Consider the following 16,556-nt stretch of genomic DNA (forward strand, 5'->3'; position numbering starts at 1 on the left):
ATCCTAAGTAAAAAAGGACAGTCACAAAAAGGCAAATACTGCATGATTCTGCTTACATGACACACTCAGAGTAGTCGAATTCATAGGGACAAAGTAGAACGGTGGCTGCCATTGGGTGGAGAGGGAGGGGGGGGTCAGTGTTAGATGGGCACAGGGCTTCAGTTCTGCAGTCTGAAAAGGTTCTGGAGACCTGCTGCCTAACGGTGGTGGAGACAGGGAAACAGGACAGGAGAGAAAGCTAAGCAAGGGCATGGTTTCAGGTCAAATCCTGGCCTCAGTCTGTGCATGTATTTGCCATTACTGAAGTGTACACTTAAAAATGATTAAGATGGTAAAAAAAACAACAACAAAGACATGGAAAATGTATCTGTAGAAAGTGATGGTAGCAGAGGAAAGCACTTAGCGCGACCCAAGGGTCTGTTATGGTTAATTTTATGTGCCCAGATGTTTGGTCAAACATTATTTGGGGCATTTTTAGGGTGTTTCTGGATGTGATTGTCATATGAACCAGTAACTGAGTAAAGCTGATTGCCCTCCCTAATGAAGGTGGGTTCATCTGATCAGTGGCAGGCCCGAATAGAACAAAACACTGAGTAAAAAAGAGTTCTTTCTGTCTGACTACCTTCAAGCTGGAACATCAGTTTTTTTCCCTGCTTTTGGACTCAAAATACATTTAATTTTCTGGATATTTAGCTTGCTGACTCACCCTAAAGGTCTTTGGGCTTCTCAGTCTATGTAACAACAAAAGCCAATTCCTTATAATAAATCAATCTCTCTTACACACACACACACACACACACACACACACACACACACCACTGGTTTTGTTTCTCTAGAGAACACTAACTAATACAAGGTCCTAGGAAGGCTTTTCCTGGAAGAGCTATCATCTGGCCTGAGCTTTGAGAGAAACATTAAGAGGTGGCCAATTGGACAGCACTAATGGGACTCAGAGGTCCTTGTGAGGTATCAAGGTCTGTGTCAAGTCTTGCACACAGTTCAGCATTACCAGAGCCAGACATGAGGCTGAGAGGAGGTGGGACCAAGCCATAGAAAACCTCACAGGTCACACTAAGGAGCTTTCTCCATAGGCCAGCATCTCCCACTCAGGTCTGCAGGTAGCATGTGTAAGAGGTGCCTCACACATGACACACACAAGTAAACACTCAAGGTTAAGGTCCGATAGGGCTGGTGATTCCCAAGTTAAACACATTAACAGGTGTCTTTACTACAGGACTTTTCAGAGCCTTTAATGAACCAGTGGCAGCATGAATTTTCAGGACAGGATGTTGTATCTTAACACAAACTCCATCCCCCTGTGTAATTCTGATACCTGTGAAGCTGGGAATGGAGGCCACTTCCACGAAGTGCAGCTAGGAGATTGGGAGTCATTGAGATTGGACATAGGTGGGAGACTGATATGGCTCGTTCTTTGACTTTGGTGGATGATTTTGACTCAAGTGTAGAAATCTACTAGGGGCTCATTTAGGAACACAGGAGATTCTGCCAGGGCTCTTTCACTATCTCTGTGTTGAGTGGCTTTAGGCTATTGGAACTGTGTCACTCCCTCTCCTGGGGTGCCCTTAACAATCACTGACAGGTGTGGGGATGTGGAAGTGCAGCTCCCTTAGTCAGGTCAAACCTGCAGGGTCTGGTTGAGGCTGGGACTTGGCCTGAAACCACGTTCTTGCGGATCTTCCTCCCTTCCTGCTGCCTACTGGGGCACTTCCTCAGTAAAACGCAGACCTCACTCCTGAGAAACCCAACCTTCAACGAGAGACTGCTGCCCTGGTCCTTTCAAAGGAAGGTGGATTAGGAATGAGGGCAGTAGGAGTAGGAGTAGGAGTCATTCAAGAATTTTAAACACATAAAATCAGTAGAAATTATGATAGATGATTGGGTCCTGAGCATACATCCAAGATAATTTCCTTGGCTTAGACAAATGATAGGTGCCATCATTAGGAAAATAGAAAAAATAAGCTTGTGGTACAGGATGATTTTAGTTTTGACCTATTGAACCTGAAGTATTTTTAGGAAGGCCATCCAAATAGAAAAATTTCCTGAGCTTGTATGAAGAAGCTGGAGAATGTTAGAGTTGGTGATATGGCTGTAAGGGTTCACTAGCCAAATGGCAGTTTGTTTTTAAACTGTTTTGTTTTGTTTTAAAACAACAACAAAAACCAATGGAATAGGTAAGTAACCCAAGGGGGTGTGGATTGTGAGGGCTGGGTCAAAGGTCAAGTTCCAGGAGCCTTTGGGGTTTAAAAGGTAGGTAGAGGAGGAAGCAGCCACGTAGACCAGGGATGGGGGAACCAGGAGAGAGAGAGGGGACATCAATGACTGAAATATTTCAAGGAGTAGCGGCCAATAGTGTTGAATGAGGTAACTGCTGGTAAGTGCAGCTTTTCGAATAATTGCAAATTGTAGCTCAACTTTTAACTATTTGAGATCCACTTGAAGATTTCAGAAGCATATTTCATAAACAATAACCCTTTAAAAATACAAGTATCTGCATTTTAGAGGAGAGGAGATTGTGGTACAAAGAGAGGAAGTACTTGCTTGAACACTCAGATGAGTCCACCATGTTGCTGGAGCAGGAAGGCTGTTGATCTTTGCATCTTGCCTGTCTAATGAGAAGATATCTGCTTCCTCTCTGACAGTACAATGGCCATACCATTTCATCATCCTTTGGGGGTGCCCATCCACAGTGGACACAGTGTTTTGTCATCTGCATTTCTCAAGGTGCTCTGGGTTCTTGGAAACGTAGATTCTGTACTCCCATAAGGAAGAGGTGAGAGAAAAATCCTAAGCCTCCTGAAAGGCAATGTGCTTTCTGTCTCAGCCCCTCACCATCATCCCCGCCCCACCCAAAATATCCATATGCATTTTTGATGTAGAAAAGCAACTGCTTAGTCTGAGTTACTTTAACCAAGAAGCAGAGCTCCATAATTCAAGTAAAAAATAGCCAAAGCAGAATGAAAAACATGTGGTAAAGAATGGAAACAGCATGTCTGTTAAAATACCTATGCAGTTGGTTTTATCACTCCTTCCAGACATCCTGCCTAGGGTGGCTCCCTTCTGCTCAGCACCAGGGTCCCCTCTTCTCCCTTCCCCAGCCAGCGGTCATAAAAGGCAGCCTTTGATGTGGGGGGTACCCAGTTAACCACCCCCAGACATTCTGTGAATTAATTACAGGAAGGGGCTGCTACAGAGACCCTAGTACAGTGAGGAAGGGGCCAGGCCCCCCAGGTTCTGAGATATTTTATCTGTTTTTTTGGCACATAAGTTGGGTAAATTAGAACAGACTCACACAAACAATCTGTCCTTGCACACTTGGGCACAGACAGTACTGGGTGGTGGATGCACAGAAGAAGTGCGGGGTTCCTAGTAATTAGCCATGTTGCTTTTTAGCTTCTCAGAGCTCTCTGCTCACGGAACCCTTTCACTCATTGGTGAACCTCACAGGTTTTTGTTTTGTTTTGATCTTTTACTTTTTCCATGAAGACTCGTGTCTATAAAACTGATCAAGTGGGAAACTGCTTCATTGTCTCCAGCCCATGGGATCAAACTAGGCCGTCTGCAGAGAGACACGTGTGTCTGAGTGAGCTGTCCTGGGCCGTGGGAGGATCCAGGCAAGAGGAAACAGGGGACCAGAAAATATGGCCACAGCTGTGGATTGCCAGCTCTGACGACGGCCCATACCAGGAAGGATGTTTTTACACACAGCCTTCCCGTGGTGCTGGAAAAATATTATTATGAAATAATGCTTATCCTTACTATGGGAGACGTGTTCTGTTCTCTTTTATTCTATTTTTTCTATTCTAGTTTATTTTATTTTATTGTTTAAAATGTGCGAATCTCAGTCCACTAAATGGTTTTCTTGGCTCACACAGATCTATGAAACTGGTCTCTAGTTTGAAAAACTTGCATTTAGGCCAGACTCGGGCCAGAAGAAAGCTTTTTGTGAACTTGTGGTTTGTTGTAGAGTGACAGCAGAGAAGAAAGGCACCTCAATTTAGGAAAATGTCACAGAAGAAAATCAGGCTACAGGGTAAGGCCTTGAAACTCAAATCATACTCTCTTGAAGAAAGAAACACCTTTGATTTTATCATACTGGCCGGTATAAGGAGGTCACAGACTAGTTGTATGTTATAGGAAACCCTGCTTGACGTTTTTTTTTATCTTCCTTGTGAAAAGAATAAAAATGTCTGAGGTGGCAGAAAGCTTATGGGGGTTGAAAAATCCCTCTAAATGTTTGTTTCCAGCCAAGGCAGCTCCACAGGGACCAGTGGTGCCTGTAAAACAAGGAGCCGTGGGGCCCAGAAACTGGACCCTTCCACAACAGGGGCCCCTCAGACCTGCCCATTTCTACCTGTTGACCCAACATACTTACTGAAGGCATTCTCTTTGCCTCTCAAAGTGCCCAGTTTTTACTGTAAATTCTATGGTCACCCTAAGTGTGGATAATTGAGGAAAATATGTCTAAGGCACACAATCTGTATTATTATTATTATTATTATTATTACTCTGTCACAAAAACGCACAGCTCATATGTTTATTTACTAATTTCTAACACTGAAATAGACCCTGGAAAGGGTTGGAACAATGCAACTGGATACCTGCCCCTGAAACTCATGCCACACGCCCGGTTCCTGTGGTCCAGGGGCCCCTCCAAGTTTACGCCAGTCCCTCCACCTGGAACACTGAGCCTTTTCACATGCTTCCCATCCTGGTGGCTCCTGAGCCATCCTCAAGTTGGAGGAGAGTATTTGTGAATATATAGGGGCAACCTGATGCCACTCAAGATGAGGTCTGACATAGTTCAACTGCCACAGATTTGGGAATCAGGGGCCTTGCTGAGCTGTGGACCCCTTCTAATCTCCCCCAGTCTTCCTGCCCTCCGGAACTGCCGTCAGACCCTTTCCAGCCCCTGAGAGCTTGGAATCATCCTAGTCACCAGCATGACTTGGACACCTGTCGCACACCACCCTCCACGGCTGACATGTGGCCTCAGGGCCCAGTCTCTTTGATCCTGGTGCATCAGGCTGCCCTGCTGCTGGCTGGCATTTCTGCTGCCCCCCATCACTGTCACCTGGGCTGCTGGGCCCTGAATACCTCATTGGAGCACCCTGAGTGGGGTCACTCAGCCTGTTCTGGTGCCTCTTGGGTGTTAGTGGGCTCTTCTCCACCTGCTGTGTTACTGTGGGGCGTCCTGGTGCTGGGACTGCCCTGGGATGTGACTCGGACCCCTCTTCCTAGACACCTCCCCACATGAGCAGCATGGCCTCCAAAGAGGTCATTTCCACTTAGCAACCTACTTTTATGGAATATTTATGGTTCCTTGAAAGTCAATACTGTGGGTGAGGATAAAGGGAGACTGAATATTTTAAAACTTAGCTCATTAAGATAAAGTGCTTTGTAGCGTTAACTGTGACTCTTTGGCATCCTGTGCATTGCAGGGCACAAGGGGACAAATCGTCCAGTTTGGTGTCACATAAAATCTGAATCTGAGATCCAAGCTTTTCATCTTCCCCTCATTATAACAAAGGAAAAAAGATCTGGGAAACACAAAAGGCTGTACTGTGTGCTAAGTAGTGCGGTGGGCAGGAGGTCATGACAGAATAATGACAGATTATGGCAGAAGCAGATGGGGGCTAATCCCACATCTCCTCAGTGACTGGGAAGCAGAATAATGGCTTCCCAAAGCTGCCCACAGTCTCATCCCCAGAATCTGTAAGAGGATTTTGCAGGTGATGAAACTATGGGCCTTGATTAGGGAGATTATACTGGATCATCCAGATGGGCCCCATGGAATCACAAGGGTCCTTATACCGGAAAGAGGAGGCAAGAGAGTCGGAGTCAGAGATCTGAAAATGTTAACTCTGGCTTAGAAAGTAGAGGAAAGGGCCATGAACCGAAGAATGTAGGAGGCCTAGGAAGGCTGGAAAAAGCCAAAACCAATTCTTTCCAGAGGGCAATTCTTGTCCTGCTGGCACTGACTTTAGCCCAGTGACATCTCTTCAGACTTCTAGCCTCCAGAACTGTAAGACAAATTTGTGTTGCTTTCAGACAACAGGCTGGGATAGTTTGTTATAGCAGTAACGAGAAACTAAAATGGCTACCACAACTACATCTCCTTAGTTAAGGATACTTTTCTGGGTTTTTCTTTGTTACTTCAACTGTAACCGGGACTGCTAATAGTGCCTACATTATATGGTCATTGTGAAGACAGGACAATGTGAAGCAAACCCACGGCACGCTTTATGGCACACGGTGTGTGCTCCTCAATGAATGGTAGCTATTAGTGTTCTAACTGCCTTGTTGGGTCCTTACAAGTGCCTTAAGAGGTTCTTATCCTCTTTATCCTCTTTAAAGAGGAGGTTCTGGGAAGGTGATTTCTTGCCTGGGCACGTTGTTTGAGGCAGAGCTGGGATCCAAGCCCAAACGGCCCAATTCCTAGGTCCCACTTGTTTCTTGTAACAAAACGCAAACGTAATGAAAGTTTTGAAATGAGATTTAAGTCTTGGTCAGGGAAACATTAGACTTGGCCTGATAAGACTACTTTGTGATGGATGATGGTATATGAATTACGGTGAAAAGTTGTAAAGCATCATTTCAACAAACACTTATTTAGGACCTAGTTTGTGCCACCCACTATTGTAGGTCCTGAGGGCATCTCAGTGGACAAAATAGCGAGTTTCTGCTGCAATTGGAGCTCACATGTTATTCAGGGACAGACAAACAGTGATACATATGTAGCTGTGAGTGTGTATATGTGTGAGACAAATGCTTTGAACAGAAGTAGATTAGGGGAAGGAGCTAGACAGTGTAATTTTAGCTGAGGTGGGTATATCTCAGATGCAGTGTGAATGAAGAGGGAGGAAGTTGTGTGATTTTCTTGGCACTGATACCAGCAAGTGAAAATACCCTGGGGCAGGGCAGTGTGGGGCAGGGCAGTGTGGGGAAGGGCAGGAGCATCCTAACTGGACAGGGAGAAAGGGAGGAGATGAGATCAGATTCCCACGGCCTGGGTCAACGTAGGACTCCGTAGGTTATGTTGTGTTGAGACTGTGTTTTGATTTGGGGTGCCATTGGAAACCTATGAACAGGTGAGAGACATGATCTAATTTGTTATGAAAATGATAACAAATTTAAAAAGAGACTGGTGGTTCAGTTGAGCTGACATTGACCTGTGGAGCTGCCCAGCTGCTCCAACTGGCAGTTTTGCCACGGCTGCCCAGGAAACAGTGAAACGCTGTACACAAAAGCGGAAACAGTTCCGGGCGGGGTGCCAGGATCCCGCCAGAGCTGACCCCCAGCCAGACTGGAGGGTTTGCTACTGCTGCTGCTTAACAGTGGCTGAAGGCTCTATCAATTCTTCTGTAGAAATTTCATTACTTAAATGATGTTGAACTTGTCACTGTGAATTCCAAGTCTCCTGACTTGTTGAGAACTCCGTTTTGATTAGAAGGTCCTCACTCTGCCCTCTTTACTGTCCTCAGAGTTTTTCCATCTGAGAGTATTTTAGACTTGGAACTGTGGTTGTAAATATTTCTCCCCTCACTTGGATAGTTGCTGGTGCTTCTTAATTTGAGTGCCAACAATTTGTACCTATTTATAGATTTTTTTCCTTTTTAGTTTACAGAAGTAGCGAGAAAGGTGTCTAAAAGGGGTCTGTCTCACCTACTTTTAAAATTTCTTCACTTTCTTCCACTCCCCTCTCTAAAAGTAAATAAATAAAATCTAAAAAACAATAAAACTTCTTCACTTTCATTATGTTGCATGCACTTTGTGATTTCTCTACTGAATCTAACTGATTTAAAGTCTCGCTGGCCTCTGTCTTATGCTTTAAGGATTGGAAGGCATAATGTTTGGTTCATAATTCAGTGTAATTAAAGTTAAGGTTTTGAAATAAAGAGGTTATTCTCCCTAACCTGTATTTTTTGTTATTTACTAAATTAAAAGAACAAAATAGTGTTGTTTCCTAATGGTTAATTAAGAAACTCTGAGCAAAATTGGAGAGCTTTTGAAAAAGGAAGCTTACACCATTTAGAATTTACTCAGCATCTCCAATCTCGTTCCTATCCCCCAGCCAAACACACACATTCACACACACTGCCCACACTCACAGACATGCACCACACACTCACTCCCACACACTCATACCCAGACTTTGGTGAATAAAAACGTCCAAGTCAGAGGATTTATTCCTCAGAGACACATTGCCATGAAACACTAGGGTTTATTGCCACAGGTCTGAAACCATCCTGTCCTTGTGCTGTACATCGAGGGTGGGGAGTGGATTCCGGACCTGCTCGAGTCAGCACCGCAGAGGAGCAGGACTGGCAACACTGCTGGCTCCTTTCTTTGGATCCTAATGCTCCCCATGCCTGAGTGAAACACAGCAATGTAGTAGATATTTACAGGCAGCTGTTGTTCGCAAAGCACTGTGCTAGCTATTGGGGTATGACTAAGGAGTGAATACCCTTCCCATGTTCTCAAGAAGGTACTAGAGATAAAGGGAGAACTTTTTTAAGAAGGCGGGTAATTTGAAAGCCCTCACTCATTTTTCAGGTGAGCTCCTGTTTTCATGGTGGAGACTTTCCCAGCAGTCTCTGGTCAGATGCCTGTCACTGCTGGCAGTGCACTGTCGAGGTTCATACCCGAGCTGCCTGCCTCCTGGCTCTGAGCCCCTTTGCTCCTCAGCACCTCGGGGTCCTCATACATGGACGAGGAACTCAGAGCTGTCCTCACGGAGCTGCTTCGAGGGTCACCATGTGTGTGCACATGTGCAAATGGTATGCACTCCAGTGCCAGCTTCTACTACCTCCCTAACTCAGAGCTTCATTTTATTCTAAATTTAGAATTCAAATAAGTACTAGTTCAGATTCTTTAAAGAGAAGATTTTTTCTTTTTCAGACTGGGGAGCAGGCGACCTCTTTCTTTCCTCTACAAAGTGCTGGTTTTTAGAAATGTCTCAAAAAGAACAAAGAAAAGTACCCATTGTCCCTAGTGGTGGTTCCTGCTTCCCAGCACATATTTAGCATACCATCTTGTACACACAGGACACACCCTTCACCTGGCAGGACAAATCCTATTTATTTCCAAGTCCATGTTGTTCACATCCTTCCCCACCTGTCTTGGCCTTTTATACTTTTTTAACTCCCTTTAGGGTCCCTACCTTTTTCTATGTAAATTTTACCCCAAGTATATTTTACCTAGTCAAGTAATATTCCTATAGGGCTATTACACACCATTCCTGTAGCACCTGTGCATTCAAACCACACTGTTCACTGCACATGGCTTTAACATTGCTCTCATGTTATTCTAATGTCACTCGATTATGAAATCCTTGAAGCCAGACCATATTTTTTTAAAATATTTTTTTAATTCTCACCTGAGGACATGTTTTCATTGCTTTATAGTGAGAGATGAAAGGTGAGAGAGAAGCATCGCTGTGAGAAAGAAATATCCATTGGTTGCATCCCATACACACCCTGCCCTGGACTGTAAGTGCCCAGATGGTGGGTGGAACCACAACTTAAGTACAGGCCCTGACTGGAAATAGAACACATAAATAACCTCTCAGTTACAAGAGGATGCTTCAACCACCTGAGCCACACCCGCAAGGGCCAGACTGTGTATTTAACTTGGTTGTAACTTCTATAGGGGATAACACTGTTCTAAACCTGTTTTATTATCCGAAAACAGGAATGACAATACTAGTAATATTTATAGGGTGGTTGTGAGCATTTAGCTAGTACATAGTTGCTGGATATAGCTATCATTTTATAAATTTTAGCTACTATTTTTTTAATCTTCATCTGAGGACATATTTTCATTGCTATTTTAGAGACAGAGGAAGGAAGACAGAGAAACATCAATTGATTGATTGATTGAAAAGAGAAGCATTGATTGGTTAGTGCCCATATGTAAGAGCCCAGACCAGGGATAGAACCTCAACCTAGGCCTGTGTCCTGACCGGGAATAGAACCCACAACCTTTTGGTTATGGGACGATGCTCCAGCCAACTGAGCCTCACCAGCCAGGGCTTTAGCTACTATTTTTAAGTGGCTGACCATTCTGGTTGTTATTTATAGTTTTTATAATTGGCAATAATTAGAATGTTTTATATTTGCATAAATATAATTTTTCAAATACAAAATTTTGCAATAAAATTTTTTATGATTCACCTCAGTGTAGAAAATTTATCAAACTGTTTAAAATGTAGAGAAAATATATAATTATTACCATTTTTATCCTTTAGCAATAATACTTTTATATACATATATTACACAGTTAAAATCATATATTATGAATATAACTTTGTATTTTGATTAAAAAAATAAAAATCTAGGCCAACATTTTGATGTGTATGTATTCCATACTCTGGCTGTATCCTAATTTATTTAACCATATTCAACTCTGGGCAATTGCATATTTTTTAAAAAATATATTTTATTGATTATGCTATTATACTCATCCCATTTTCTCCCCTATATTCCTCTCCACCCTGCACACCCCCTTCCACCCGCATTCCCCTACTTTAGTTCATGTCCATGGATTGTATGTATGAGTTCTTTGGCTTCTACATCTCCTGTACTATTCTTAATACCTCCCTGGTTATGTTGTACCCACCATTTATGCTACTTATTCCCTGTACCTTTCCCCCACCTCTTTCTCCCACTCCCGTGCTGATAACCCTCCATGTGATCTCCATTTTTGTAATTCCATTCCTGTTCTAGTTGTTTGCTTAGTTTGTTGTTGTTGTTGTTGTTGTTTTAGGCTTGGTTGTTAATAGCTATGAGTTTGTTGCCATTTTACTGTTCATATTTTTTATCTTCTTTTTCTTAGATAAGTCCCTTCAACATTTCATATAATAAGGGCTTGATCATGATGAACTCCATTAACTTGACCTTCTCTGGGAAGCACTTTATCTGCCCTTCCATTCCAAAGGATGGCTTTACCGGATACAGTAGTCTTGGATGTAGGTCTTTGCTTTCATGACTTTGACTGCTTCTTTCTGTCCTTTTCTTGCCTGTAAGGACTCTTTGGAGAAATCAGCTAAGAGTCTTATGGGCACCCCTTTGTAGGTAACTGTCTCCGTTTCTCTTGATGCTTTTAAGATTCTCTCATTCTCTTTAATCTTAGCTAATGTAATTATGATGTGCCTTGGTGTGTTCCTCCCTGGGTCCAACTTCTTTGGGACTCTCTAAGCCTCTTGGACTTCCTGGAAGTCTATTTCCTTTGCCAGACTGGAGAAGTTCTCCTCCATTATTTATTCAAAGAACTTTTCAATTTCTTGCTCTTCCTCTTCTTCTGGCACCCCTATGATTCGGATGTTGGAATGTTTAAAGTTGTCCCAGAGGTTTCTGAGACTCTCCTCATTTTTTTAAAATTATTTTTTCTTCATTCTGTTCTGGTTGAGTGTTTCTTTTTTGCCTTCTGGTCCAAACTGCTGATTTGACTTCTGGTTTCCTTCCTGTCATTGTTGGTTCCCTGTACATTTTCCTTTATTTCACTTTGCATAGCCTTCATTTTTTCCTCTATTTTGTGACCATACTCAACTAATTCTGTGAGCAACCTGATCACCAGTATTTTGAACTGTGCATCTGATAGGTTGGTTATCTCTTCATTGCTTAGTTGTATTTTTTTCTAGAACTTTGATCTGTTCTTTCATTTGGGCCATTTTTTTCTCTCTTGGGTCACCCTTATGTAGTAAGGGACAGAGCCTTAGGTGTTCACCAGGATGGGGCAATCATGTCACTGTGTTGTAACACTGTATGTGGGGGAGGGGTCCGAGAGCAAACAGTGCTGCTTGCTCTGTCCTCTGCTGGCTTTCAGTCACTTTCCCCACTACCCACAATCAAATTGGGCCCTTCTGTTGCTGATACCCAGTGGGTGGGTTTTGTACGTTCTAGGACCTTGTGGGTCTCTCCAATGAACTCTCCTGTGAGGCTGGGAGTTTCTCCCACTGCCACCTCAACTCCCACACATGTTTTTAGTCAGAGGCTTTGAGGCTTTATTTCCCCTGTGCAGGAACCCTGGGTTGAGTGGTCTGCCTCGCTCGCCAGTTGTTCCTCCTGGTTTATCTGCATGCAAGTGTGGGACCACCCAGTCTGCAAGCCACCACCTTGCCCACCCTAGTCCTCCAGCTGCTGCCTTACCATGAGTCCTCTCCACCTGGCTGCCTGTCTCTGCCCCTCCTACCAGTTTGGATGAATGTTTCTTCTTTAACTCCTTGGTTGTTGGACTTCCATACAGTTAAATTTTCCATCAGTTCTGGTTGTTCTTTGTTTTTAAATCTGTTGTTGTCCTAGTTTTGGTTGTGCAAGGAGGCCCAGTGTGTCCACCTATGCCTCCATCTTGGCTGGAAGTCCTGGGCAGTTGCACCTTTTATCATTTTAGTTATTACACCTAATATGTTGCCATAGAACCCTTTGTGCCTCCATAATAGTTATTTTATCTTCTTACAAAGCAGTGAACAAGAGAGAAGTAGAATAATCAATATCACATATTTTTCTATTTTGTACTCATGTTAAACCATAGACTGACATTTTGAAATTAGTCTAGATTGATCGGCACAGACTTTAGCCCAGATGGAAGGTGTTCTTTGCTTAACATGGAAATAGTCAACCCCCTGTGCCTGCAGATGCCTCTGCCCCCTTCATGCAGATCCAGCTGAAGAAGCCTCCCCTCTTAAAATCCAGAATGAAATTCTTGCACTTTCTATTTATAATTTAATTACACAGCTTTCTTAATAAAACACACGGGGCATAATTTGTCTGTTTTGCCTTGTCATGGCTTTATTTATATTTAACACTTTGGTGTTATTTTTTAAATTTCTGTACTTTCTATATAAATTTATCTTTTAAATTCAAACAAAGCTCCAAATTGTAAAATTGTCCTCAGAGTTCAAATTAATTTTATTGCTATAAACTTACACTTAAAAATAAATGGTATTTATGAAAGACATCTGTTAAATACCAAATCACTCACACCTTATGTTAGTTTCTTTCTATTTTTCATCCTTAATTTTAGTATGTCGGAGCCCAAGTGATGAAGGGCTGACAGATCAATAATGATGAAGAAGATCAGTAAGACAAATGGGGAGCGTACAGACCAAGGCACAAGGTGGTTGAGCCTTTTTACTGTTCAGTAGGTAGCATTAATAGTGTAGAAACTAGCAGATCATATTTCAAAACAAGTTATATTCTGGCAAAAATTACTTACCTAAATCTCAGTTTATGCATTTTACTTCCCATCTATTTTATTGTTATGGATATTTAAATATTGTGGCTAAGTAAAATAAGCCATAGTGTCATAAAGAGACAACCAATATTCAGTGAGAGTTTAAATACATAGTAAAAGTACATTGACTATAAATTGAACACAAATGATAACCAAATAACCTGTATATACATATACACATCTATATGTACATATATACTCCTTAATTATAATTTATATTTCTTTCATAATTTGTTAATTTGGGGTTCATATTAAAGTACATTAATGTGCAACATAGTGGGAATATTTTCCCTCTCTTTTAAAGCTAGTATTAACTTAATAGTTGGTCTTACAATCAAGGACCTCTTAGAATAATTAAGATAAACAATAAAATGCCGAGTATTTTCTTTTCACTGCTAGTCTATTAGAAACAAAAGAAAATCAACACTGTGAATATAATTTCACCTCTTTCTTTGATGGTGTTAAAAAGAAGACAATGGACCTCACATGGAAGTGCTTAGGCTAAGCCCCAAGTCACCAAACTGAGACTTGATTAGTTTCACTTCTCCCAGAAGTGGAACCTTAAACCAGTCAAACAGGAAACACCTGACCAGGAAAACTGAGGCTATCTGCCTGATGGACTGACTCCTCGCCATCCCCTAAGGAGAGTGACCTTGTAATAATCAACCCACTTCTCCGCTCATAAAAGTCTTTCTTATCCTGCTCCCTTCTGCCTATAAAAGTCTTTCATTCTGCACAGCTACTTGAACCCCCTTCTGTCTGCTAGATTGGATGCTGACTGATTTATGAATCACTGAATAAAATCAATGAGATCTTTAAAATTTACTCAGTGATTTTTGTTTTTTAACAGTGAGGTGAGAGCGGGGACAGTTAAACTCAAGAGTTTCTTGGCTATCTATTTTAAATACTATATCTATATGAAATACTTTATAGACCTAGTAGAAAGTGTGTAGGTTCCCATTCAGAGTTGTGGGACTACAAAGAGAGGGCTAGCCTCCAAGACCTGGAATCAATGGAGGACTCTGGAAACACCAATGGGACAAATGGAGTCTAAAAGTGAAAAATGTGCTCAAAGACCAGTGGCAGGGGAGCAGCCAGGGATGCTCTCTGGGGAAGTGTGGAATTTTTCATGGAAGTCATACACCCAAATGTTTTCTCGATGTTAGAAAAAACCCTCCAAACTATAATCATTAAACACTTTCGTAAGGTAGGATGGATATCAAAATGTAACAGACTTGACACAGAACATCTTGTTACAAACCTAGCAGTAAGACAAAGTGAAATAACGTTCCTCAACAAAACCAATAAAACAGCAAAGCTATACAGAGCAAACACATGACAGTTTTCTTTTAGGTTAGACTTGATAAAGTGCCTTGCATGGAGGCTGGCCAGTAGGTGTTTATATGTATATGATACCTATTGTCATATATATTGAAATGGCCAAAACCTTCCTTTGCTTTTTTTCTGTATGATACCTCTAGTAGCTCTTGGTTGTCTTTAACTGAATTTGAAACTATTTTGTTAGATTGTATTGTGACTGCTATCATATCAGCATGCATTTAAAAAAAGTATCAAAATTGGTGAATTTTTGTGTAGCCATTTTAATATTGAAGGTGGAAGAATATATACAACATTTTGGCATATTATGCTTTATTATTTCAAGAAAGGTAAAAACACAACTGAAATGCAAAAATATTGTGCTGTGTATAGAGAAGGTGCTGTGATTGATTGAACGTGTCAAAACTGGTTTGTGGGGTTTCATGCTGGAGATTTCTTGCTGGGTGGTGCTCCCTGGTCAAATAGAACAGTTGAAGTTGATAGCGATCAAATTGAGATATTAATTGAGAACAATTAACATTATACCATGCTCTTGAAGATAGCCAACATACTCAAATTATCCAGATCAATAAAGTTGTTGAAAAAATGTGTTTTTTATTTTATGGAAAAAACTAAACACACTTTTTGGTCAACCCAATATATCATTCCATCAGTATTAACATTGTTTATGCCATTGGCTCAGGCATTACTGTGTACTGTGAATTTCACATATATTTTGCTCTAGAAGTTAGTAAAACATTAATGCATTCCCTTTTTAAAACACATAACAGCTATCTGCACTTTCAAACCATCAGCTGTAATAAGTCATCTTGTATAAACATACTTTCCCAGCATAATCAGACTCATCAGTAACTTGCCTTTTCACCCCAGGGTCTCTGGAAACCCTGCCAGGGAGAAAAAGCTCCAGAGCACTGCGGTTTTTCCCTATCCAATGTTTACTTTTATTTTTTTTCTTTTTCTGCCCTTATTGAAAAAAAAGCTGTGCGGTGTTCAAAACTCAGTGTAAATTCTGATTCCCACTCAGAGAGAGTAAGGTGAACCAGGGCCCTCCCATATTCTTCACATGCCTGCAGGCCCTGCTGTAGCTCGAGGAGGGCAGGTACTGTTCTTCCCTGCAGATTATGGGGCAGGGGTCGTACCACTGCCACCTGGGTCTCTACTGGGGCCTGCCAGGGGGCCGAGTCAGAGGGCCCCTCCCAGGGCAGGAAGCTTGCATAGCTGGTGTCTAAGCCAGGCAGACACAGCGAAAGAGGATGGCAAGGGAGGGGCAGGAGGAAGAGAAAACTGGGCCCTTACCTGTCTGTCTTCTGCTCCAGCCTGACCATAGGGGACAGCGGCAGCTCAGGGCTAACCACTCTGCTGGATTACCACAACCGTGTGTGCAGCTGCTGCCAGCTGCTCTCTCCGCCAGCAGGGCTATAAATAAGGCATGTCCAGAGCTCAGGAGATAAGAAGTCAGCCCCTTGCTCCCACCTGCCTTGTAAGGTATTCAGATGGGAAGGGGCTGCCAGCTCTGCATTCAGCCTGCCTGTCTCAAGGACATCCCAGGGCTTGCACATATTCCAGACGTCCAAAGGGCAGCAAAAGGGGGGCAGTCACAGAACTAGGGAGGAATCTCACATTGCCAGACAAATGGCAGAGCTTCCAGGCAGGCTGCTGGCAGCAAGTCCTTTAGATTAGGCTGACACCGAGGCACAGAAGCAGGAAGAAAGTAGTCCCAGGCCACCCAGCACCTCTGGGGGGCGACAGGGATTTTCAGCACTGCCTCTTGGAAAGAGGCATCTTCCCACTGACCCTGCTGCCCTGACTCCAGATGCATGGAGTGAAAAAGATTTGCTTGGGTGAAAAAGATTCTAGGGAAGATGAAGGGATTGGTTTAATAAACTCTGGGCATACAAGAAACCAGAAGTGGAATGCATTTACAGAAGTTCCTCTCTCTCCCATCTCATGTATGCTTATGAGGGCTT

At 42.5% G+C, this 16,556-nt stretch overlaps 1 protein-coding gene across 1 annotated transcript in view; it reads right to left on the minus strand.

The window, feature by feature from the left end:
- The window catches only part of FHL2 (four and a half LIM domains 2), a 68,772-nt gene extending 52,693 nt beyond the window's left edge, over positions 1-16,079 (minus strand). The window contains exon 1 of the mRNA XM_037054979.1: positions 15,886-16,079. The gene's annotated coding sequence lies outside the window, so the exon portion shown is untranslated. The remainder of the gene's footprint in view (positions 1-15,885) is intronic.
- Positions 16,080-16,556: the final 477 nt, after the last annotated feature.

Source organism: Sturnira hondurensis, unplaced genomic scaffold, assembly GCF_014824575.4.
Source record: "Sturnira hondurensis isolate 20B ecotype Veracruz unplaced genomic scaffold, ASM1482457v3 Scaffold0008480, whole genome shotgun sequence".
In the NCBI taxonomy this organism is placed as follows: Eukaryota; Metazoa; Chordata; class Mammalia; order Chiroptera; family Phyllostomidae; genus Sturnira; species Sturnira hondurensis.